The sequence below is a fragment of the Chenopodium quinoa genome, unplaced genomic scaffold (genome assembly GCF_001683475.1).
Source record: "Chenopodium quinoa cultivar QQ74 unplaced genomic scaffold, ASM168347v1, whole genome shotgun sequence".
NCBI lineage: Eukaryota > Viridiplantae > Streptophyta > Magnoliopsida > Caryophyllales > Amaranthaceae > Chenopodium > Chenopodium quinoa.
In genome coordinates, this window is record NW_018745324.1 from 437,094 (window position 1) to 462,990 (window position 25,897).

General features: G+C 37.2%; 1 pseudogene; it reads right to left on the bottom strand.

Annotated features, from left to right (window-relative positions):
• Positions 1 to 143: 143 nt before the first annotated feature.
• Positions 144 to 25,572, bottom strand: LOC110712738 (annotated as a pseudogene).
• Positions 25,573 to 25,897: the final 325 nt, after the last annotated feature.

A 25,897-nucleotide genomic window follows, 5' to 3' on the forward strand; every position in this document is an offset into this window, starting at 1 on the left:
TTCCTCTTATTATTCAATGGCTCAACGCTGCCCTTAGCTAAAATTCCTGGATTTGCTATTGACGGTGGAATTATATATTAATGTGTTACCTTCTTTGTTATAAAAGAATTCAATTAAAAGATTGGACACAATATAAGAATTAATGAAAGATGAGAGTTTTAACATATCACTAATTCAACAACTTATTTTGCAATTCTCTGAATGCAACTAAACTTCGTTGGTAGTTGTATCAATATTATTTCAAAAAATGAAAAAAAAAATATATTAAAAAAAAAGTTATAAATTTTCAACCTGGTGGTTAATACATTTGAGCTAGATTATACGTAGTATAAATTATGTGCTACTCTAACAATGAAAAGAATTACAAAACGAAATGTAACAAGCATTAGAAGAACCACAACCTCTACATTCAGGTTTTTTGTAGCAAATCTGCAAGAGTCTCAGCCTTTCCTTCATTATCATTACTTAAGGGCTCGTGATCAGGTGTATTTAGAAACGTATTTTCAGCTGACTGAGAAATATACTCTGACATACGGAATGAAAGCTCGTCAGGGACAACTGAATCTTGCGGTCCTGCTTCATTTGGATGCTCTACCTCTGTAATTTTGACCTCATTTAAAGAAGCAACAGAAGAGCTTCGTGATAGCGTGAGGGATGCAACTGTCGTTACTTCATCAATGTCGTCAAGGGAGCAAACTGACCTTGCTGCAAGTGAACGTCTTGACTTCTCCTTAACTCTCTTACACCAGTTGTGCAAGGAATCTCTCACACTTTCTGCAACCAAGGCTTTCTTGCACTTAGATCCCATCTAGCATCGTCAAAGGTCAACAAAAGAATTAGACTATTATTCTACCATTTATATTAGTTAAGTGGCAGTGAACAAGTTATATTGTAGTTTCAGAAACCATGTTAGTGAAGTCGAGAGAGTATGGCTAGTTCTATCATAATGGGGTTCGGAGTCTGTTCAATGTGCTGTAGCAGCAGAAAATTTTGGAACAAATTGCATGTTGTACAGCTAAATCGATTGTTGAATAACATGAAATGTAGGCAATTACAATCACATTAAAGCAATAGCCTTGGTTGTAATAGAACTCGAACTCACTGCATCACTCATGAAAACCTTTTCCAAAAAGTTCTATATTCAAATAATTTTGAATTTATTTATTTATTTATTTTTATTTATTTATTATTTTTTTTTTAGGGTAAGTAGTTTTATTGCTCCAAAACTATTTTATAAACCAGTCCCTAAAAAGGGAGCAGAACAAACTGCCTAGAAAAACTCGGAGCAAGCCTATACAAATTGCTCCTGTAACCAATCCCTATCTACACTATTGATTCTTTTCGACTTTACACTTAACAATCTATCTCTAATTTCTATTTTTACAAACTTTACAACTGCATGTATGCACAACACCTTGGACTCCCAATGTGCAGTATTCCTAGCCTTCCATATCCAATAGACAGCTGCTAAAGTACAAACTCTCAGCAGGCATTGCTGAAACCCAGGCTTACAGCATCTTGTTCTTCTCACAGCATTCTACAGACTATATCCTAACATTAATCCAGTTACTAATCTCATCCCAGATCCTTCTACTATACAGGCATTCAAAAAATAAATGAGCATGAGACTCATTTTGAGCCACAATAGTAAACACTTAGTAGAGGCAGTTACACCAAACTGCTGCAACCTGTCCCTAGTCAATAATCTGCCCTGAATAGCCGGCCATGCTATGAAAAGATGCTTTGGGATAGTCAATCTTTCCCAAATTAGCTTATCCCATCTGCATCTTTCAGCATCCTACATCAGTTCCCTATATACCCTGCTGTCTGAAATCTGCCTTGCCCAAAGGAACTGCCAGAATATACACTCTTGAGTTTATCTTTCACACTACAAATCTTCCTCCAATACCAACTAGAATCCATACCAGGCTGATAATTATACCAGTTCTGCTCTTTTAAATCCACCACACTTATCCATTTTACCCAACGGTTCTCTTTTCCTTGAGCTATTGCCCAGACATGCTTCCCCAAGGCTGATATTCCAGGTCTCAGCATCCTACAGACCTAAACCTCCCTATGCTTTCTTTCTACAGACTTTATCCGAAGCAACATAGCCAGGATTATGATGCAAGCTCCCATGCCAGAGAAAGTTTCTACAAACTCCCATGCCAGAGAAAGTTTCTACAAACTCCATTGATCTTCTCACACACAGCTTTAGGCAATATCCATTAACACTGAATTCACTAAAACTGCTCTGGCAGCAAAAGAAATATGTTTAGAACCCCAAATTCTAATTCTTGCACACATTTTATCTACCAGGTGCTCACACTCAACAATAGTAACCTTTTAGAACAAATGGCAACACCCAAGTATCTAAAAGGAAGGCTGCCTTTACTAAACCCTGTCATGCTCAGGACTTCTTGCAAGACATTCTCAGTCATTCCAGCACGATAAACAGTGTTTTCTAAGGGTAAAGCAGTATCTCTTGAGAAAGCATTAAACCCTCTCATCATTAACTTCACTGATTTTAGCTCACCTCTACAGCATAGAATCAGATCATCCGCAAAACAAAGGCGAGTAAGACCAACAGCCTTGCACCTTGGGTGAAACTTGAAATTGGACTTAGTGCTTATCACTTTCAGAATCCTAGACAAGTATTCAATGCATGAATAAACAACAAAGGAGAAAGGGGATCTCCTTGCCTAAGCCCTCTTTTTGCATTGAAAAAACCATGCATAGATCCATTAATTTTCAGTGAAAATTTAGGAGTTCTCACACGGTCATGACCAGCAGAATAAAATGCTTAAAGAAGCACGAAGCATTCATCATTTCTTCAAGGAAATCCCATTCAACTGTGTCATATGCTTTATTCAAATCCAGCTTGATAAGACAACTAGGTGCTGCAGAATCTCTCCCATACTGTCTTACAAAGTCTTGACAGACCATGATGTTATGCACAATGTGTCTGCTGTGTACAAAGGCACTCTGGTTCTCTGCAATAATCTCAGGAAGCACCATCTTCAATCTGCCACACAGAACCTTTGAAATGCATTTGTAAATAACATTACAGCATGCCATTGGTATGAACTTTGTCACATTTACAGGGCAATTCACCTTTGGAACCAAAGTAATGGCAATGTTGTTAATTTCTTTGCATTTTCCCAGTCTAAAGAAAATTAAGGACTGCTCCACATACTTCATTGCCAATTATATCCGAGGTAACCTTATAGAAATTGCTTCCAAATCCATCTAGACCAGGAGCTTTATTTTCATTCATTGCAAACATTGCTCTTTTAACTTCATCCTGAGTAAAAGGAGTAGTCAGAAGGGAACCCAGCCCCATAAATCACACCAGTCTGAATAACAGCAGCATTTGCAGGGATCTTATTATCACCACTTGTTCCCAGCAAGATATTACGGGGACTTCACTCATATCAACCTTGTCCCCATTAAGGGCCTGTTCTCTTTTACTGAATTCAGCTGAACTGAACTGAACCGAACCGAACCGAACCGAACTGAAATGAATATTTTATAAGAGAAGGAAATTAGGAGCTGAGCTGAACCTGAACTGAATTGAATTTCAACGTATGAGAACAGGCCCTAAGGTTCTTTATAGTGTAAACCTTGTTCTGCATATTCCTTTTCCTGGGAGCTCTATGAAATAATGCTGTATTTTGATCACCATCAGCAATCCGATCAGACATTGCATTTTGTCTCATAAAGGAACAATAAACTTCCTGAGCTTGAGAGAATAATTCTCTAGCATTCTGTTCAGCTTCTCTACTTGCTAAATCTCCGGGGTTAGTGGGTTACTATGAAGAGCACTCTGGCAAGAATCTAGCTTTTGGTTAGCTAGATTGTATTGGATTTCAACATTTTACATCCAAATTTATTTAGCTCAATCAAGCTTTTCTTCACAATCTTCAATATTCTCACAACTATATACATAGGTCCCTTCCACTTCATATTGCCAAGCTTCAAGCACCAGATCGCTGAACTAAAAGGTTTCTTACTCCACATATTGAAATACCTAAAAGGTTTCTTCCCCATTTGAAATACCTAAAAGGTTTCTTCCCCATTTGTTGCTCAGGATACACATGAAGGATACACACGATCAAAATCCCCTTCATTACTGAAATACATCCAAGAGGAACAAATTGCACCATTTATAGTTCACTAAGCCCCTATCTAACTTAGAGAATACTCTGGCTTTCCCAATCTGCTTGTTATTCCAAGTGTAAAAGTTACCACTATACTTCATGTCAGCCAAGTCACAATCATCAATACAAGCTCTAAAATTAGCCATTTCATTCCAACAGACAAGAGCTTCTATTCTTTCTTCTGCTTCCAAAACATAATTGAAATCCCTAAAGACAATCCAAGGACTATAAATTGAAATACTGAGAGTCCTAAGATCATTCCAAAGAGTCATCCGTTCAGAATTAGTGTTAAAAGCATAAATGAAAAAGCAATGAAAACTCTCATTCCTGCTTTTAACATTGACATAGCAATAAACCAATTGACTAGTGCACTCTATTACATGGACTCGACAAAAATCATCACGTACCCGTGTCGACACGACACGAGACGAACACGGGTGCGAAATTCGGGTCCGACTCACCTGATTGCACTCAAACATGGCAGTTTCCGGATGACTGGAAGCCTCTGAGGTCAGCTGAACAGGCTGTTCGTCCGGTTTAAATCAATCAAAAAATCCTTTCGTTTTTTTAGACGCAAATTTTTTTTAATACGCCTCCTCCAACTCCAGGCTTCTCTTCTCCTAGGAATCTTCACTTAGTATGCAAGCTCAAGAAAGCTTCAGTTGACAACTTGAGCTTCATGTGTCTTGAAGCTTCAAAAATGGCAGCAAGCTTGAGCAAAAAGACCGTTCAAATTTACTCCATTTTAGAGAAGAGATAGGAGAGAGGAGAGAGAAATCAGAAATTTATGGTTGAAATTAAATGTTTGACCGACACTAGACCCCAAATAACTTTCTTTCTTTTTTTTCTTTACCGTGTGGATCCACACTCCACTATCTCAATTCAGTTTTTTATTTTTAATGTACTCCCTCATTCACTCATTGTAATACTTGTATTCCTTGTGTCTGATTACACTACAAATTATTTTATTTTTTGTTCACTGTTGATAAAAACATATAAAACTATAATTTTTTTGCAAAAAATGTAAGTGTCGTGTCCCCGCACCCGTAGAAATTGACGAATTGGACACTCGGACACGGACACGTGTCCGACACACGCACCCGAGTCCATGTAACATAGCTAGTGCATAGCAGGATTTTTTACGAAACTAAGCGTTATTAGTAAACTATTTACGAATATAGACGCGTGGCCAAACTATTTACAAAACTGAGCTTCTGAGGTAAAACGCAGCCTCGGTCAGCGTTTTTCCTTATTTTTATTTATTTAATTTGTTTTGAATTATGTATTTTGTGAAATACAAAATAAAAAATAAAAAAAAAACTGAAATACACAAAAACGCTGCCTCAGTCATCGTTTTTGTGTTAGGCTATAACAGGCCTTAAAACGCTGACTCAGGCAGCGTTTCATTAATACTAGAAACACGCTGCCTCAGTCAACGGTTTTGCCTGGTATATTCTTCCAGGCAGACGCAACGCATTCACTCTTCCTCAAAACTAAAAACTCAAACTCTCTCTTCCTCAAAGCTCTGCCGTTGCCGCCGCTGCCGCCGCCGCCTGCTGCCTGCCACCGTCGCCGCCGCCTACTGCCTGCTGCCGCCGCGCCTCTCCTCTTCTTTATAATCACATTTTTGGTACTTCTCACTTATTTGTTTTTAAAATTTTAAAACCTAGGTTAGTTTGATAATTATATAGTACATTGTTTTAATTTGATAATGTTGTTGATTATTCTAAGTTAGTTTGATGTAAATTGATAATTATGTTGATAATTCTAAGTTAGTTTGTTGTAATTTGATAATAGTTTAGTATAAAAGCCCTAAATTGATGTTAGTTTAGTAAGAAAGTTTATGATGAAATTATGGGAATGTTTGGTAAAAATGTTGAAAATGTTGATGAAATTGTTGCTATTGTTGATGAAATTGTTGTTTTAATTTGATAAAATAGGCTACATTGTCGTTTAATTACGAAAATTATGTTATGTAGAATACGTTGGTTGTTAGTGTGAATATGTTCGTTGTGTACTTTGTTTTGGTTGTTATGTGAATATGGTTAATTATGTTTGTAGTGTGAATTTCTTGGTTGTTATTGTGCGAATTGGTGGAGATTGCATGCAATTAAGATGTGTTTTTGGTTGTTGTATAGAATATGGCTGCACAAAACGCAGCTTTGTTATGCCGATGGGGGGGGTAAATTTGTGTCTGATGGACCGAATGTCCAGTATAGTGGTGGAAATATGGAACCATTGTCACTTGGACCAGACATGACTTTCAACGATCTGATGAACGAGGTTCATAGCATTATTGGCTTAAACCGAATGAATGTACAACTTAACATTTAAATGAGGTTTGAGACTAATAATGCGGTTCAAGTGTTACCTTGTTCTAACGATAGACATTTGAAAGCTTTGAGGAGCGCTGTTTTAATGAGGGGTTATCCACATGAGATATATGTAGAAATAGTGTCTATGTGTACGCAACAAAGTACTCGACCAGATCAACAAGCTACCTATTTTTCCGGTTACACAGAGTCCTTCTGAATGCCCTCACAAGACATTCCATCAACTAAATATGGGATGGGGTCCTTCAGCAGACTGCTTCATGACGATCGGTTCCAGATGCCGTTGAGTTCACATATAGCTTCACCTGTATATGGTGGAACATCCACGACAATGTTTGGCCAATCTGGGCCTTCGACATCGAACACAGTTATATCTTCTCCCATGCAACTCCAAAGTTATTCACCTACGCAGCATGATGATCATACATCACCGTCTCAACCATTGGTGAATCATCTTGAAAATCTACAATATATGGTGAATAACGAGTTGTCTCTGTATGATGCGCTCCGGGAAACAAATGATGAGGCTGAGAGCGAAGAGGAGGAACCAATTCTGGATAACATGGATGTTAATTCTACAGACATGGAAGGTGGGGAGGCCATGATTAGAACTCCTATTCCTTGGTTAAGTCAAGTAAATGAGAATTATGAGGTTGATCAATATTGGGCCGAATCAGGTAGTCATACAACATTTGTGATCGGGGGGGAGTTTGAGAAGGGTATGTTCTTTGAATCTAAGAAACTGCTTCAGGAAATGGTGAAGAAGTATTCTATATAAAGGAACCAATTCTACACCACAGTGACCTCGAATGAGAAGGTCCTTCATCTGCGGTGCAAGAAGAATTGTGGTTGGTCGCTACGAGGCACCAAAAAAAGTGAGCACTCAGATACCTTTACCATAGTCACATACAAAGGGCCGCACCGGGACACCTGTGTCACTGAAGTGTTATCTACAGATCATGCACACTTGGATTCATCCTTAATTTCCGATTTTGTGAAGTCTTTTGTGGAGAAAGATCCATGCTTGAAAGTTGAATTTATACAGGAACTCATATCCAAGCATTTTCAGTTCGACGTTACTTATCGAAGAGCATGGTATGCTAGGGACAAAGCCATAGCTGAAGTATTTGGAGATTGGGAGAGTTCTTATGGCCGACTTCCGCACTTCATGGAAGCACTCAAACAGTCCCTTGTGTGTTGAAGGGTGCTCGATTTCTACCTATCATGTCCCTTGTGGAATTAACATTCCACAGAGTCAATAAGTATTTCACTGATAGAAGGGAATTATCTCAGACTAGATCTGAACAGGGACTTGCATACTCCCCCAAAGTCACATCCATTATGGAGAAAAACATTGCAAAGGTTAGATATCACAAAGTGGAAGCGTATAACCGTCGACTGCATATATATCAAGTTGAAACAAAGAGGGGAGATAAAATTGGTAGAAAAGGAGGCCATAGACATACTGTTAACTTTCAGTTAAGAACGTGCACATGCAATAAACCACGGATCTTCCACCTCCCATGTTCTCATGTTCTAGCAGTTTGTGTGAAGTATTCGATATCAGAGCGGCCATGGGTGGACCGGGTACTGCAATAAGAGGCCTACGCAAACACATACGCTCCCCAATTCTGGCCTATCCCTTGTGAGACGACATGGAGAGAGAATGGAGGGCCTAAACTCATTCCCGACAACAGCATGGTACGAGGACAAGGTCGCCCTAAGTCAAGACGCATACGCAATGAAATGGATGAGACCAACCGTCCCGCGAGCAAATGCGGCCTCTGTCACCAGCAGGGTCACAACAAGAGATCGTGTCCCTCTAGATCGACCGGGCACTAATTTTTTTTTTTCTGTTATCTAGAGTGATGTAGTAGAATAGTACGGTGATTGTATTTCTACATTTCAAATGATTGTAACAGTTGGATTTTTAGATTGAAGTATGAGATTTGAAATTCTGTATTTTGTTATCGCTTATATGTAATTTTTACTTTATAATTGTTGGATTATAACTGTTTATGAACAAATAGCATGGACACCCGAGATAGGACACCCGGACCCACCGACCCTTCTGTCCTTACACTACATGACACACATCGTAGCGTTGACATTTGGAGTCAGTCGGTTGATCCGGCGGGCATACTGACATGCAGGCACTACACTGTTGCGTTCCTTGGCGATTGGGTTATCGATCCCCGCATTCCGCCTTTCGTGGAGTACGCTGGCTTCATGGGTATACATCGGATGGCGTTCAGAGAGGTCGACCCAGCGCTTGTTACTGCGCTTGTGGAGAGATGGAGGCATGAGACGCACTCCTTCCATCTACCTGTTGGGGAGGCGACCGTGACGTTGCGAGACGTGGCGATACTCACACGGCTTCCCATTCATGGGAGTCCGGTGTCTGGATCTGCGTTGGCCGATCCCCCTGGTTATGTAGCTCAGGTTCTCGGGGTTCAGCCAGGACCGGACGATATCAGGGGCGGCGGATTGAGGACCGGTTAGATACGCGACACTTTTCGTGTGTTGCCTGATGGTGCTATGTCTCGAGCGTACCTTTTTCTGCTCATCTCGGGTGTGTTGTTCGGTGGCAAGAGTGGCAACCATTTACAGATCATCTACCTGCAGCTGGTAGACCACGACTGGGAGCATATTCGTGGCTACAACTGGGGCAGTGCTTGTCTGGCGATGTTGTATCGCCATCTGTGTAGAGCATCCTTCCAGGGTTCTCGTGAGATTAGTGGACCGTTATTTTTGCTTCAGGTAACCTACCTATCTGTTAACAATTTAATTCGGAAAGTTCTTACTTAGTTTACAATTAACCTAGTTTTGTGTGTTTGATGTCCAGTATTGGTCTTGGGAGAACATCCATGTAGGCAGGCCAGGTAGGCCTGCTATACATCGTCAGGGGCAGCAGGATCAGGACCAGCAGTATGAGCGGTACATTCCTCCACCACGGCCTTCCGCTGACGAGGCGTACGCTTGCAGATGGGCGGTCCCCAAGCTGACATATGCGCATGCGGCGAGGGGCCTGCCGTTCTACCGAGACGCCCTTGATCGACTGACCGAGGATCAGGTGAAATCTTTAATTTGTTTATGAAATTGTTATGTATTATGTATACTCTTAACATATTTAATATGCACTAACCTGTTTATTATGTTACTTTTTATGTGTTATCGCAGATGACATGGGACCCGTATGAAGCTGATTTAGTTGCTGCCATGCCTCCACATCTGCTAGATCATCAGGCGCAGTGGCGTTCTAGGGTCCCCCTGATCTGTTTTGAGGTCGTCGAGGGTCACCTACCAGATCGAGTCATGCGACAGTTTGGACTACGACAGACTGTCCCCCAGCAGTGTGACACTAGTGCCCGGCTGCACCGCATTGACCGTCGGGGAAAGAGCGACAGGAACTGGCGGACGGAGCATGCCCAGTACATTGACTTGTGGCATCGACGGTTGGAGTTCGTCGTCACTGGTGACCCCATCTACGGCTTTATGGATCCATACGATCCATACATGGAGTGGTACATGCGGATTACACGGCGTTTCATCAACCCCAGCTACACACCGCCATCCGCACATTACCATCCATCCTTTGACGTGATCAGAGGATATGTAAGTGTATTTGATTAACTTATTTTTATCAATTTTAAATTTGTATATCATTCAACTAACTCATCCTTACTTACTGCAGGCGTTGGATATGACGGCGATGGTTGACGCACTGTCGGACGTCCTTCCAGGCATACCTGAGCCGCCCAGAGCACAGGTCGAGCGGGTGCGAGATATGGGCATGGCTACCTTGCAGAGATATGGTCACGCCTATCTCGTCCACCCCCGGGACGATCATGGCGGCCACTCTAGTCACTCACAGTTCGAGGCTGGCCAGAGTAGCTGTGGGGGTGATCCTTCGTCATTCACGGGCGCAGAGGAGTACGACATTCGCAGTTCCGCGCCCCTACGTCATCCTGATGACCCATCTTCCAGCCAGCTGACTCCGTCAGTACGCCCGAACCCATTTACCACGGTCCGTCACTACAACCGTCGTCAAAGGCCGAGAGTGGACATACATGATAGAGAGCCGTTACACCAAATTGATGAGTCAGAATAGGAAAGAATTATCTGATTTATTTGCTGTAATGACCTTCTCTAGTTTGTTGTACATAACACTTACATTACATTATTATTTTAATAATTATTTGAATAAATTTATGTCTTGTTTGAATTTCAAATTCCTTATTTGTCCACGTTTGACTCATTTCGTTCAAAATAAATTGTGGATGTGGAGGAGGATGGATGGTGGAGGTGGTGGAGGATGTGGAGGAGGAGGGTGGTGGAGGTGTTGGAGGATGTGGAGGAGGAGGGTGGTGGTGGTGGTGGATGTGGAGGAGGTGGGTGGTGGATGTGGAGGAGGAGGGTGGTGGTGGTGGATGTGGAGGAGGAGGGTGATGGTGGTGGTGGTGTGGAGGAGGAGGGTGGTGGTTGTGGTGGTGGTGGATGTGGAGGAGGAGGGTGGTGGATGTGGTGGATTTGGAGGAGGAGGGTGGTGGATTTGGAGGAGGAGGGTGGTGGATGTGGAGGAGGAGGGTGATGGTGGTGGTGGATGTGGATGTGGAGGAGGAGGGTGGTGGTGGTGGTGGTGGATGTGGAGGAGGAGGGTGATGGTGGTGGTGGATGTGGAGGAGGAGGGTGGTGGTGGTGGTGGATGTGGAGGAGGAGGGTGGTGGATGTGGTGGATTTGGAGGAGGAGGGTGGTGGATGTGGAGGAGGAGGGTGGTGGTGGATGTGGAGGAGGAGGGTGGTGGAGGATGTGGAGGAGGAGGGTGATGGTGTTGGTGGATGTGCACTGGCTGCTGTTAGGGGCCTGCTGTTGCTGACTTCAGCCAGCAGATAAAACGCTGACTGAGGCAGCGTTTTATGCTTAGGTGTAAAACGCTGACTCAGTCAGCGTTTTTCTCTGTTATGTATACAAAAAAAACGCTGACTGAGTAGCGTTTTACTGTATTTCCAATTTTTTTTAAAAAATTTGTATTTCACATAATACGAAATTTTATAAAAAAAAATAATAACCAAAAGTAAAACGCTGACCGAGGCAGCGTTTTATGTCAGAAGCTCAGTTTCGTAAATAGTTTGGCCACGCGTCTAGATTGGTAAATAGTTTACTAATAAGGCTTACTTTCGTAAAAAATCCTGCATAGCAAGATATTTACATCAAACAACAATTCTTCCCCTAGGATGCTTACTATTGTTGCAAGTAAAACTCCACCCTTCAACCACAAGATAAAGCTTCCCCATATTGTGAGACTTTACCGTAGTTTCTAGGAGCCCAACTAAGCCACATTTATTAGCAACAATGAATTGCTTTATCTTTTGCTTGCTGGCTAAGTTGGCTCCCCTAACATTCAAAGAAAGGACACTATCCATGACTGTCAAAGGGTATTCCTCCCTCTGCAGCATGAACATGTTCAACTTCTTCTTGACCTATGCCATCCAAGATAGCAAAAGCATTCTTAGTTGCCACCTTTTCCACCTTATGTGGGCTCTTCCTAGCTAACAAGTTTCTGGAAGACCTCATTCTAGTTTGATTCAACCTCATTGACTTCTTCCTAGCTAACAAGAACTATTGCAGTACTAGCCACTGTCACCTTCTCATGATGGACAGTTTTTGGGATCAATTTTGCTTCTTCCCCCTACACTTCTCAACGTTATGCCCAAGCTTCTTGCAAGTGAAATACACAACTGGTCTCCATTCATACTTCACTACCTTAATCATGACTAGCATATTGCAACTTCTCCCTCCCTACAGTTGCATTATCCATTTTCACCCAATTCCCTAGTTTTCCAACTTTTTTTTTCATCAATTTTTCACCCCAATACTTCAAATCCAGGTTAATGAGTTGAACCTAGATAGGAATCACCTTTAATTCTTCCTGAGTTATAACCAAATCAGCAGACCAAGGTTTCAGAAATACTGGTTTATTATCGAAGAACAATTTATGTCCATTCAATACCTTGTCTCTGTTTTCCATGGTAGTGAATCGAACTAAAAAAATTCCCTTATCTTTCAAAGACACCTTATCTACCCCCATATTCCTCCAAACCCTCCTACAGAAACCCTCCATGAAACCCTCCATTACAGCTAAAGGTGGGTTAGCAACACAAACATAGCAAAGAACCAGAAATCAATTTCTTCTTGAATATCATCCAAATCAATTTTAATGCAACTAGAATCATCAGAATTAAGTCCAATTTCATTATTATCAACAATGCCCAATTTATCATCGAATTTTTTGCAGTAGATTTTTAGAAGCCGAAATCGCATGCAAAACAGGGGTTCGAGTATCTGGGTTACCTTGCAATTGCGACGAGATCTTTGTACTCCCCTTAACTGCACTAACCAAGTCTGAAAATGTTTGTCTCACCCTTTCCCTTCTCCAGATCCTCCAGTGAAGCTCGAGGTGAAAGAATTTGCTCTTCCATGAACTTCTCAATTCTGGGTTTCCGTTTCCACCATCTTCAATCTCTTTAGTTCCATGCTTTTCTTTATTCTTCTTACTGTTTTTAAGTTTTTGTGAGTATTTCTGTTTGTTGTGTCCAATTTCCGAGGAAGATTGAGTACGAGTACCCACTGCCAAGGCTGCCAAGGTCGCACGCGCCTTAGAGAGAAACCACACGCTCAATCTCCACCCATTCGATCTTCCTCATCCTCATTTTTCTTATTTCAATTTTTAATTTTGAATTGTTATTAGTTCCTTTTATAGATGAATTCAATATAAAAGATGTAAAATGTCCTCAACATAGGGGAAATGAAAATCCTTCTACAAATTGCAACGTGCTCACCTGTGTTATAATAACACTAAGAGGGACAGTACTGTAGCTGCACCAGATTTGAATAAGAACTCTGCAGTTAAGATTGTAAAGGTAGATAATAAGAATATACGACTTGCAGTATTTAGTAACAGCAACAATGAATTTTTCAGAATAAACCAAACATTCACTTTAATTTTTACAAGTGTAAATTCTTCCATGCGCCAAGAGAACATAAGATCTGGCTATAAGACACCCAAAGTGTCACAGTCTGAGTACCTAAATCTCAATAGTTTGATATGATTAACTACCTTATGTCCTTATATGATTTTGTTCATTGGCCAAATGTATTTAGACAGCTTCTATGAATTGAAAAGTCAACGCAACTGCCCAATAATTGTGGAGTGCATGAATCAAAGTCTAGGGTATTGTGATAGTCTTCCGCGATTAGAGAAGAATCCTTCATTTTTGTTCTATCTCGTACTTGATCTTTTAGTGTCTACTCGTTGAGCATTGCAAGAGCAACACCATAAGATAAATTTTATCCCAGAAACATATATGACGTTCTCTTTGCACTGGTTAGAGGCAGATCTAGTATCTGTGGTGAAGGTGTTCTCACATGCCTCAATATTGTTTAATCGCAATTTCCCTCTTATTCCTCTGAATCACCCCAAACACTAAAACAAATTATAATAAAAGCATACGTGTACAAACATATATTGCGTGTGTGACAAGAAGTGGGGAGTTGGGAAGAAAACTCACCAAGGACCAGAGAAAAGTTGCCATTTCAAAAGCATTCTGCATGTACCAAAGAAAACAAGCTGTAAGGATGTAGTAATACATAATATAAATAGCTAGAGAATAATACTGCGATCAAGTTACCTGGAATGAAATGAAATGAACTGAATTAACCATAATATCATTTCTGGCTTCCCAAACCAAAATAGCTCATCACGTGGCTTCACCTGAGTCCTGGTAGATGGACACGTTGGTGCTGCAATTTCTAGTGCCAAAAGGGAGACGACATGCTCAAGTTTTGTACCAACCAGCATGACAAGCTATAGGGAAGAATGAAAGTATACATATATCCATTATCCACAATTTAAATAACATCAAAAAGGTGCTCATAATTTTCTTAGGAAAATAAGCAGATAGAGACAAAAAAAAAAAAAAAAAAACTTACAATTACAGGGATGAATGAAAGCCAAAAATAAATGTTCAGCCCTGCATATTACATCATAGATTAAAGTTCAAAGAGAATTATAATATAACAATATGTAAGAAATTGGGCTAAAGTCTTATCTTCTTCAATTAGAAAAAGTACCGTGAACATTGAGCAGGATGCATAGTATTGCATAACCCCATAATGGCCAACTGCAAAATTAAAGATATCTAGCTTAAGATCTTAAAATAACATTCCAAGAAAAGGGAAATTATTAAGCTTCATTGTATTAGACGTTCCTCTTGGACATAACCATAAAGCATTGATATACATTTAACCTTAGCTCACCGTTAATGTTCCAAGGATGACAACTTCAGAGAAGTTTTTCTGCTTAAACTTGTTACAACTGTATTCCTATAGTCCTATTCCTCTCATACACATGCTTATGTTAAAAATCAAGATCAATTTTTATCAGCTAGATTTGAATGCTCAAAGCTCATATCCAAGGTCAACTCAACTTATAAGCTCAAAAACTTGAAGTTTGACTCAAGCTTGAGAGTTTAGCCTGATCGACTGAGGCAGCATGAGTTTGGCTCAATTTAGGCTCAAAAGGTGAAATGAAATGTTGCATATTATTTTATTAAGAACAAAAAAAAAACTTAAAAAAAAAAAACAAAAACAAAAAAGTTGTTGAAAAGGATTAAAAAAAAACAATCATCCACCTTTTACAAGAAACTATTAAAATCTTAAAAAATCTCCTCATAAACATACAGGATACAAGATTACATTAATGTGACTCAAATTCACATCAGTTTTAAGGAAACTACCAGTTTACACAAAATAAGTCTTGATAATGAACACTATGGATTAAGTTCCATGTCACTCCTTGTAAATAAATATATAAATAAAACAGCTTTTTTTAACTAATTGTAAACCAACAATATTAAGACTCAACTTTAATTATTTCATGATTAAATCCAATTGAGCTGTCACTTTGTCGATTCTTTGGAAATATTGTAATAATGATTTCCTGAGGTTGATTTTCATCTTCTTCTTCTTTTTTTTTTTTTTTTTTTTTTGCCTTTTCCGGCAAAATATCAGGATGTAAGTAGTTACATTTCTATTAAAGAAAATAACATATAGTACCTAATGTATAAAGAGTGTTGAAGACAAAAATAAAATAAAATAAAATAATAAATAAATAAATAAAATAATAATAATAATTGTTAGACACCGAAATTTTGTTAATTATTAGATGTCAGATATATGTAAATAAGGAGATAATATAAAAAATTATAAGATATTTATCTTCAGAATCTCATAGATTATTATCTTTTACTCTACGACACTCTATATAAAGAGGGTCATTTATAGGGTTTAATTAGGCTCAGATGGAATAAGTCACAAAGACCCCATCTCCTCCCAGTCGTCGTTTCTAGGTTTAAGGAGACTCAGATGGAACAAGTCACAAAGACCCCATCTCCTCCCTACTACCAAACATTGACAATTTTCGCTCTTCATCTCCGCTCTCTAAATTTCATCTCTGCTCTCTAAATTTGTAAACCATAAAAATTCAAACCTGCAATACATAATTAAAGAGGTTGAAAAATAGACGGGAAAAATTATTTCATTGATAATTTGTGGGTTACAACTTTCGTAGATTTCTTGATTCCTCTCTCCAAAGGGCTAGGGTTTGATATTTGTTTATAGTACGGGGCCTTGTCGGCTTAAATCCATATTATGTACCTACAATGTTTGGTAGTAGGGAGGAGATGGGGTCTTTGTGACTTGTTCCATCTGAGCAAACGACATTTGGGAGGAGATGGGGTCTTTGTGACTTATTCCATCTGAGCCTAATTAAACCCTATAAACGACCCTCTTTATATAAAGTGTCGTAGAGTAAAAGATAATAATCTATGAGATTCTGAAGATAAATATCTTATAATTTTTTATATTATCTCCTTATTTACATATATCTGACACCTAATAATTAACAAAATTTCGGTGTCAATAAATGCCCCCTCGAGACCTGTTGTGGAGATTTGATATCGGATGCAACTTGGTCTCGAAATTTTCTTGTAGAATTTGAAAGCAAATTTGGTATGCCCCCATTAAATCTACGAATTTTGAGACTTGAAGATTGGAGATGAAGAGCGAAAATTGTCCCACCGAGCGTGCCAATTTGTAAACCATAAAAATTCGAACCTGCAATATTTAAATAAAGAGGTAGAAAAAATACAGAAACAATTATTTTTATTGATAGTTTGTGTGTTGCAACTCTCGTAGATCTCTTGATTCCTCTCTCCAAAGGGTTAGGGTTTTGTATTTGTTTGTAGTATGGGGCCTTGTCGGCTTATTCCATACTATGGACCTACAATATTTGGTAGTAGGGAGGAGATGGGGTCTTTGTGACTTATTCCATCTGAGCCTCTTTAAACCCTAGATTCAACCCTCTTTATATAGACAGTCGTAGAGTAAAAGATAATAATCTATGAGATTCTGAAGATAAATATCTTATATTTTTATATTTATCTCCTTATTTACTTATATCTGACACTTAATAATTAACAAAATTTCGGTGTCAACAACAACTAACAATAATAATAATAATAATAATAATAATAATAATAATAAAAGGACTCCTCAAAATAATAATAATAATAATAATAATAATAATAATAATAATAAAAGGATGTAATAAAAAATAATGAAGTATCCTCACCTTATATCTTTTTACTCCATGGAAGGATTTACACCATTCACCTTCATCTATGCATATATCGACGTTTGTACATTCTTTTGAACCAGACAAGCATCTATAACGATCCACTATAATGACCGCCAGTACTAAAGGTTGCCTTATACGCTATAATTGGAACAATCAATTTTTCTGCCAAGTTTAAAAAAAGAAATGGGAAATACACTGGATTTTCCTTCCACCAGGGCATCAGATTTAGCAGGTTCTCCTTGAAGATCAAATCATCTTGTCCTATCCTTACCTTATTGAGATTCAGATTTCTTAGTTTCCACTTGTCCTATCAAGTTCAAGTTAGAGATACTCCATACCTTGTATGAGTCGTATCAAATTTACAAACTCAAAGCTGGTATACCATGTACTATGTTTCTTCCATAACAATTGAAGAAACTAAAAAAAAAAATTACATCAAGCTTTCTTTCCCGGTTGAAGAAGAATGCGACTTGACATAATCACCATTAAGTTGATTATAGATATGAGGTATCTCTAACTTATTGTTCTCCTCATTTACATATGGAGCAAACAATTTGTGACATGTAATCTACATAATCCTGTAATTTAGGGTCCAAAACTGCTATAGCTAGAGTTGACAAAAGCAAGCATGACACAACACAACCAGAACCTGACCTCGTAAATGTTGGATTGGGTTTGGTTTATTAACAGATTGATTCAAACAGATTGGCATGAATGACCTATCTAATAGATGGATTAGGTGAGAAATGAAAATTCCAATCAAAAAATAACCAACCTTAATTCATTTGACTCACTCAATCACCAATTTATTCAAAATAAAATTTAGGAACCATTACAGGAACTTTGAACTCATTTGTTATCAACACGAAAACAAGCTAGACCTTACATGACTAGTTTTCCAACTCTCGATGCTAGCATATTACATGCAATGATGCACCCCAATACTGGAAAATAAAACAAATGCAGCAGGAAATTTTTTTTCAAGTCGGACCTGGATTTAGAGCTTGACTTTTTTTTTTTTTTTTTTTTTAATCTATGTCAAGTTTTTTTTTTTTTTTTTTTTTTTTTTTAATCTATGTCAAGCTTGAGTATGCAACTTGTGAGTTCAAGTCAAGCTAAACGGCTAAACCTGACTCAAACATGACTTATATATCATCAAATCAGTTCCAAATATCTAGTAGTAGAGAACAGACAGTGAGAAACTGTTAGCAGATTTAAACACGAATCATGATGTTATGGACTGACTTCCGGTCACCGGAAAACGAGTAATAACTGTAATAATTATATAGAAGGAAGGCTTAATTCTTGATTAATTGATAATAAAGGAAGGTTACAATTGATAACTTGAGGCTATCACTCTCTAAGTAGCTTGAGGCTACCACTCTCACCAAGTGTTTCACTCAACTTCTGGATAATCTCTCTCTTGCCAATACAATCATATTTAAACTAAGATGGTCAAGATGACCTTAAGGATACATGTGATACTTAAAGCTAAATTAAGAAAAACATTGATAAAGCACAAAGAAACTAGTTGCCTTCCTTTCCTTCCTTGATATTTAATTGCTTTTGTCATCTTGTTAATTGGAGTTGACAAAGCATGGAGTATCCCCTGCTGCTGCCCTTGGTTGCTCTTGATTGACTTTCCTTCTCCGTGCATAGACCTTGATCGGATGTTGACCCGCATTGAGCTCGGATTATTTGGATCCGTGACACATGACCTCATGAATTAATAAGATATTAATACATTTAGGTCACACATAGTAAGATAGTTAAAAAAAAATAATACCTACCAAATTAGAGTACGAACACAAGATGTATGATCACTGATAATTGATAGATCATTTAGAGGCCAACTAAAATAAATTACCGGACATTCCTCCTAAAATCAGAGGACAAGGCCTCAAAACTTTTCAAAATTCTACTTCATACTTCCACCAAATATGAGCCCGTAAAGGTAAATATCGTTATACAACAGAAACTATTTTGTGAGAGGTATGCTGGACCCAATAAATAGATGTCAAGAAGTGCTAGCCCAAGAAAATATTTCTTAACACAATTTGTACATTTTCTGTGTTCTAAATGCCTAAAAAAGATATGTAATGTCTTTCCAAGCTAATCAACTCAAAAGGCACAAGTATTTGTGAGGTATTAAAATCAAATTTGACATTAGCACCATAACAAGGGACTGTAAATTATAAAATTTCTGCAATATGGGACATAGAGTTAAAATAAACGAATAAAAAATTCTCTCTAGTCAACAAAGAATTGTATACCTGATTCCCACTATTGTGTGAAATTCATCTTCCATGCTCCTAACCATGTATTTGTGAAAGTCATAGAGTTGTGGTAGTCTGTGATTCTGCAAACAAGTTTTAACGAAACATCATCAAGTCAACTACTTAAAGTGGAACCGTTAATTCATACAATGTGAGAAATTTTGCAACATGTAGATATGTTAACAGTCGCTGTCCTGACACATCTCATCTGAACCTCAACCACACAGAGAAAGCAGCTATAAATCACATATTATAGAATCAGCTGTTATAAGATGGCTGTGTCAATCATACAAGGTAATTTGAAATTACATCAACCAAACTAGAAGAGAAAGCCGGCTATAAGATTGTCATGGATCATAATAGTTCAATTTTCTGGATGACGTGGACATGTTTTCAACGCAGAAATTTTACAGTTAATCTCTGATGTCATAGTAATCAAGGCTGGGTATTTCACTTCTTATAAAAGAAAGGAAATCTAGGAAAAGATGAAGAAAGAGTTAGAAGATGTAGAAGAATGAGTGTAGCAGAGGTGCACTGCATTCAAACAGATATATACTGAAATCTGAGTTAAATATATTAGAATTTCAGCAGTTGTTTCTCAGCATTACACATGACTATATGAGAAAGAGTCATCCGTACTAAGACTTCCAAGCACAAGAATAACAAATACAGCACAAAGTGCTTCTTCCAGAGTTAACATCATACATAGGACAAAAATTTACTGTCAGACACATAGATATAAAAAATTCACAACATTAAGCATTCAGGCCCATCCAGCTATGAAACCAGGATAAGCTGACTCACCTTCAAAGAAATAAGCAAAATATAAATAAAAATGAACTATTTCAAGGACAGGGATGTCAAAGTGACACTTACGGTTATAAAACCCAAACGCAGTGCCATATAATCTGACTTCCGTATAGAACTCTTGAATTGTCGAAGAAAGCATAGCTGCATGAATAAAGAATAGATCAGCTTGAGAACAAAAGTAACACTGAATGAGTCATATATTGCTTAATCTCTATGACACGACAACACAATGTATGATCTTAAGAAGGAATCCACATAAGCTGATGATAATTATGTAGCCATAATAATGTACATCAAGATATGTCCATCTTTTTATACTTCCTCCGTTCCTTTTAATTGCAACGTGGAGGTGATGCATGGTATTTCATGAGAGGAGAAAGATAGAGAGAGATAAAAAGAAAGAGCCATGTGATAAAAGATAGAGAACATTAGCCAAATAAAGAAATGCTGCAATTAATTTGCAACTTCCCAAAGAGAAATACTTTGAGATTAAAAAAAAAGTAAGATGTTGGCTTTGCTACCTTCAATCTTTAATAAATCACTACACATAGATTGATAATTAATAAATAGAAAATGCCCTCTGACAAAAAAGGGTTATCAAGCGGATTAAAATAAACTATATAAAATAATTATTACAGAAAAGAAAAGGTTGTCAGTATCACAAATTCTTGATTAAGGTAGACTTTAAGTCATTGTATGACGGTCTGAGGTTACACAAAAAGTATTTAAAGTTACCCTTATATACTATAAAAGTTATTGTTTTCCTACAAAATTTTTACCTTTAAAAAACACTTATAATATAATAGATTAATTATATTAGCCTTCATAACATGTATCCATTACAAAGTACACATATATACAATCAAATTCATCATAAATTAAAAGTTAAACTTAAAGTGATTAAAGTTACCTTAAAATTGACCGTCTTACAATAAAATTAACTTAAGTTCGCCTTATACAAGACTTATTTATCACTATAACAACATATGTCTGAAAGTTACTCAACATAATTTAAGACTACCAACTATTGACATGAAATGAAGTTTCAACAAGTACTCCAACCAACAGAGCCAAAATGACTCCAACCAAAAAAAAAAAAGGTGATTTGAGCTGTTATAGCCTTATAGGACTTGACAATTGACCACAAAAGCTATATGTCTAAAGGCATCGCTCTTTTTTGCTTCAGTATTTCTGTTACCGCAATTTTATCCTGATCTTGCCAATTTTTGGTGTACAGCCTACTCTTCTCCACAACCCCTCTCATAGAAGTAAATGACAAGAAATAAAAGGGAAAGAAGTCAAAGAACCATAATAATTAAGTCTTATTTTTCTTGTTTCAAAAAAAAAAAAAAAGTCATATTTTTCTTTATGTTCCTCATAAAGTTTGTTTTTATTCTGTTATCTTGTGTCACTATGATTGATCCAAGATCATCTATGATCGATAGAGTCAAGATCATCTATGATCAAGACAAAAGGAGCTTTGGTGCAGCTTAGTGCAGGCTGCTGTGGCTATCCTTCTGCTGCTGTTTATAATCTAAGTAGTACAGCCTAGAACTGTTCTTTTGTTTGTATAAACTTTATATGTATTAGTGGTAATGGTGGACTATTTTTTGCAATGATCCAGATTTTCATTTGTTCAAAAGGAGCATGTTTGTAACATATACTCTAATTCTAATTAAGTAATACATCCCCAGTCTTGTGTTGAATAAATAAATAAATATATAAATAATACTCTTAACACAATCTAAGGCCTAGTAATCTAAGTTAGTTTACTAGTTAAGTAATTATTTGGGTACTCAATTTTGGATTCAGTTGCAGTTTGGGTACTTGAAATGAATGTTAGTTACTTCTGTACAACTATTTAAAAGGAAAATCAAATTAAAAGAGCTATAAGAAAAAGTTAGGTAAATTAGTTAATGTGTATTCATCTCAAAAAAAAATGAAAGCATGTTTCTCTTTCCTCCTATCCTCCATATTATATCTCTATCCATAATCTTCCCACATCAAGCCACCACCACCCAAACAAATTCTCCCTCTGTCGTACATTCAATCTTGCCAGAAATTATCAAGTGATAAAGATCTAAGAAGCCTAACTGATGAGTTCTCATATAATAGAGACATATTACAGTATGTTTTTCTTTCTGTTTTTCAATCTTCTAAGAATTTTCAAGGAATGGCCTTTGCACAATAGGCTAAGATTACTTAAAGGTGCACTGGTGCAACGAGAATAAATGGAAGATAATCTTGATTGCTTGTGTTACAAATTATATAGAAATGTTCAAGCTCAACACGAAATGGATCAAGACTGGCTTTTCAAAATACTGGCTTTTCAAAATCTCACAATTTTAAGAAGCAAACAAGGTCATTCAGAGAGCAAGGTAACATTAAATAAACAACGTGTCACACAAAGAAACCATCAAATTACCATCCAAATTAGAACCCGGTTTCTGCTCCAAGGATGTGATGCATGATGGAAAGCAAAGGTGGTTTGTCGCCTCATCACCTTGTTCCTCTTTGCTGCACAGTAGCAATATTAAGTGAAAAAAGGCACTTGAAACATACAGCTCTAACATTTCCCATTCATGGGAATTTAGATATTGAGGTTTTGTTTGGTTGACCACAAAACATAAAAATATGGGAATTTCCAATTCCCACAAAACATGGGAATTAAATTACCAAGTACCCCCTTGGTAACTTGAAATTCCCATGATTTGCAAATTCCTCCATGAATAACAAACAACTTTCAACAATTCATGGGATTTCTAATGTGGGAAGTTAATTCCCATAATTAGTCAATTCCGATGGGAAGTTATTTCCCTTGTCAACCAAATGACCCAATATATTACTTGAATTAAATATCATATAATGGACAAAAATGCTCTTGCTGCTAGAATATAAATAACTGGATGGGAAAGATGTCAGATAATTACTCCAATGATAGATAATGAAAACGAAAATAGAAATAGGCAAAATTGCGATGCATTCAGTAGTGTAAGTACACACCATATAATGAACATCAAAACAATTTTAATAGTTGTTTCATAACAATTCATTCCTTCATTTACCTTGCAAAATTGCCTGGGCTTCCCATTTTCTCCAACTGTATATCTACAAGATACAATCAGAAGAAGATGAATGATGCATGCTTTAATAGTAAAAATTGTAAAAAATAAAAAAATAAAAAAATAAAATAACCTATAATCTGAACAGATATATGCACTTCTATTCATATGGGATTCCAAGGTAATCCTTCACGCTATTTTCACCACTTTCAAGATTTTCAATTAGCTTCTAATCTTACTTATAATTCGCAGTCGAAAACTTTCATATATTCTAGCTTGTATATTTATTAAGCAGCCTCTCAACAAAACCCATGCATCAAAGACCCAGTCTCCTGTTTAATTTTTGTAATTTTTTAATGGTTGCTTAGTTAATATATATGTATATTCTATGTTAATCGGATACGGCTAATATCGCGAAGTGTCCGTGTCGACACAACACTTCACGGACACGGACACATGACACGTGTCCGATCCTTCACTATGCACTCGGACATTTCCATTAAGAGAGGAGAGGAAAAAAGAGAAGAAACATGAAAGAAAAATATATCTTGTTTGAAAACCACCATTAATATAGAAAAGATGTAGATAAGAAGATTCCCATTTATTAGCAGAATTTACCGAGAAAAGAACAAAAATAAAAACAAAAAATAGGGTAGACTAATGAAAATTTTAATCTTTTGTAATATACAATTATTTATATAAATTAAAGTGACGTATTGACGTATCCCCGTACCCGTGTCAAAATATCAGATAGAGTGCCCGTGTCCTAAAATTGGAACTTGCCGGATCGGATACTTGGACACGTGTCCGTGTCCGGCACCCGTTCCGGAGTCCATGTAACATAGTGTATATTACACATACATATGAAAACCTCACATCTCAAATAATTCTATTGGCATTAGCATAACTTGCTTCCAGCATGTCCCGTTCATGAATTAATAAGAATTATTAGTATCAGCAAATAAGCTTGTAAATGGATGTGAAACTATACCTTTATCACAGCCAAACCAACAGCAACACAACTATATAGAACATGGGTAATACCGAGCACAAATAAGAACCGGTGAAGCTGCTCAAGACCTTCATAAGACACAAAAGGTTCGCGACCCTGCAGCAATCAGAAATTTATAATTTGAAAAAGGTAACTGCGTGCCTGACAAGAACTGGAGTGTAAGGGAACCAACGTACTTCAGGACATCGATGAGAAACGGAATTGAACAGTCCCTATGGAGGTATATCAGTCTCATTTGAAGAGGGAAATGATTCTCTAATAAAAAATTTCTCATGGGAAGTGTAATCTTCCTCGGAACAAGCATAAAATCGACTGTTGAAAAGAGACGAATCTACACATATCTCAGAAATCCATCTAGCAAATTGTCCTAACAACAAAGAAATAAGGCCCAACAGCATAAGCTCTGCACAAGCAAGAGAAAACAAGTTACACCTCATATTGGGCAACTACTCACTGTCAAGAACCATGATATTTCGACTTCTAAGAATTTGCTAGCTTCATGAATGACTTGTATATCATTACACATTAGTCGTTGCTATAATAAAAGTATACCAAAGAACAAACATGAGCATCAAATCCAAAGATCATTGTCAAATATACTGAGTTATCACATCTCCAAACCACACTAACAGAAAACACAGCAAATTCTAAAAGTTACAAGCTTGATCGCCGGTACATCATGTTCTCGAGTGTATAACCTAAGAATTGAAGCATGCTTATGATACCAACTCGACTACCAATAAGAAAAATAAGAAAGCCAGATAACAGATCACATAAGGTAGCAAATACACAAGATAATACCCAAAAAAATTAAAACTAAACAAGTGAAGCAACTAATCTTACTATTATACATTCTTAACTAGAATTTACAACAAATTTTAGTTAATTACAGGCTTTGAAGTCAAATTACCTTCTTTAATCTTCTCTAATGAAGCATACAAAGCCTTCCTCCTAGTTTTCTTCAACCACTGCAAATTTAAAATTAAAAATAAAAAACCTCAAAATTTCACTTCTAAAGAAAAACTTTTAAAAAAAAAAGAAAAAAAAAAACAGTTACATTTTTCATCAATTAAAGTGAGAATAATGTATTCAAAGTTCTCACCTTGCCAAACCAGTAAATGCACCTTTCTACAAGAAAACAAACAAAAATCATAATTGAAGTAACAGTTGCAACAGACCATGTTGGAGTTTCTGCAAGAGATTTTCCTTCTCTTAACATTTTTTACAGCAATCTATTGCACAAATTCAATTCATAGAACTTCAAAATTATCTCTAGAAATTTGTGGGTATACTTATATTGTGAAATAAGATCCAGAAAATATGGAAAGAACTGGGTTTTATTAGTTTTTTTTTTTTTAAATATCTTTGAATGTTAGTATTAACCCAGAAAAAATTAATGTTATCTTAATTATAGTGAAATTGATACTGTGTATTAAAATTTCTGGGAAATGCTAGTTGGGACTTGCGATGGGATCAATGGAAGTTGAATTTTTATTAGTTGTTCATTGCTACTAAAGGGTTTTCTTGTCCCCCAGTTGGTTCAGACA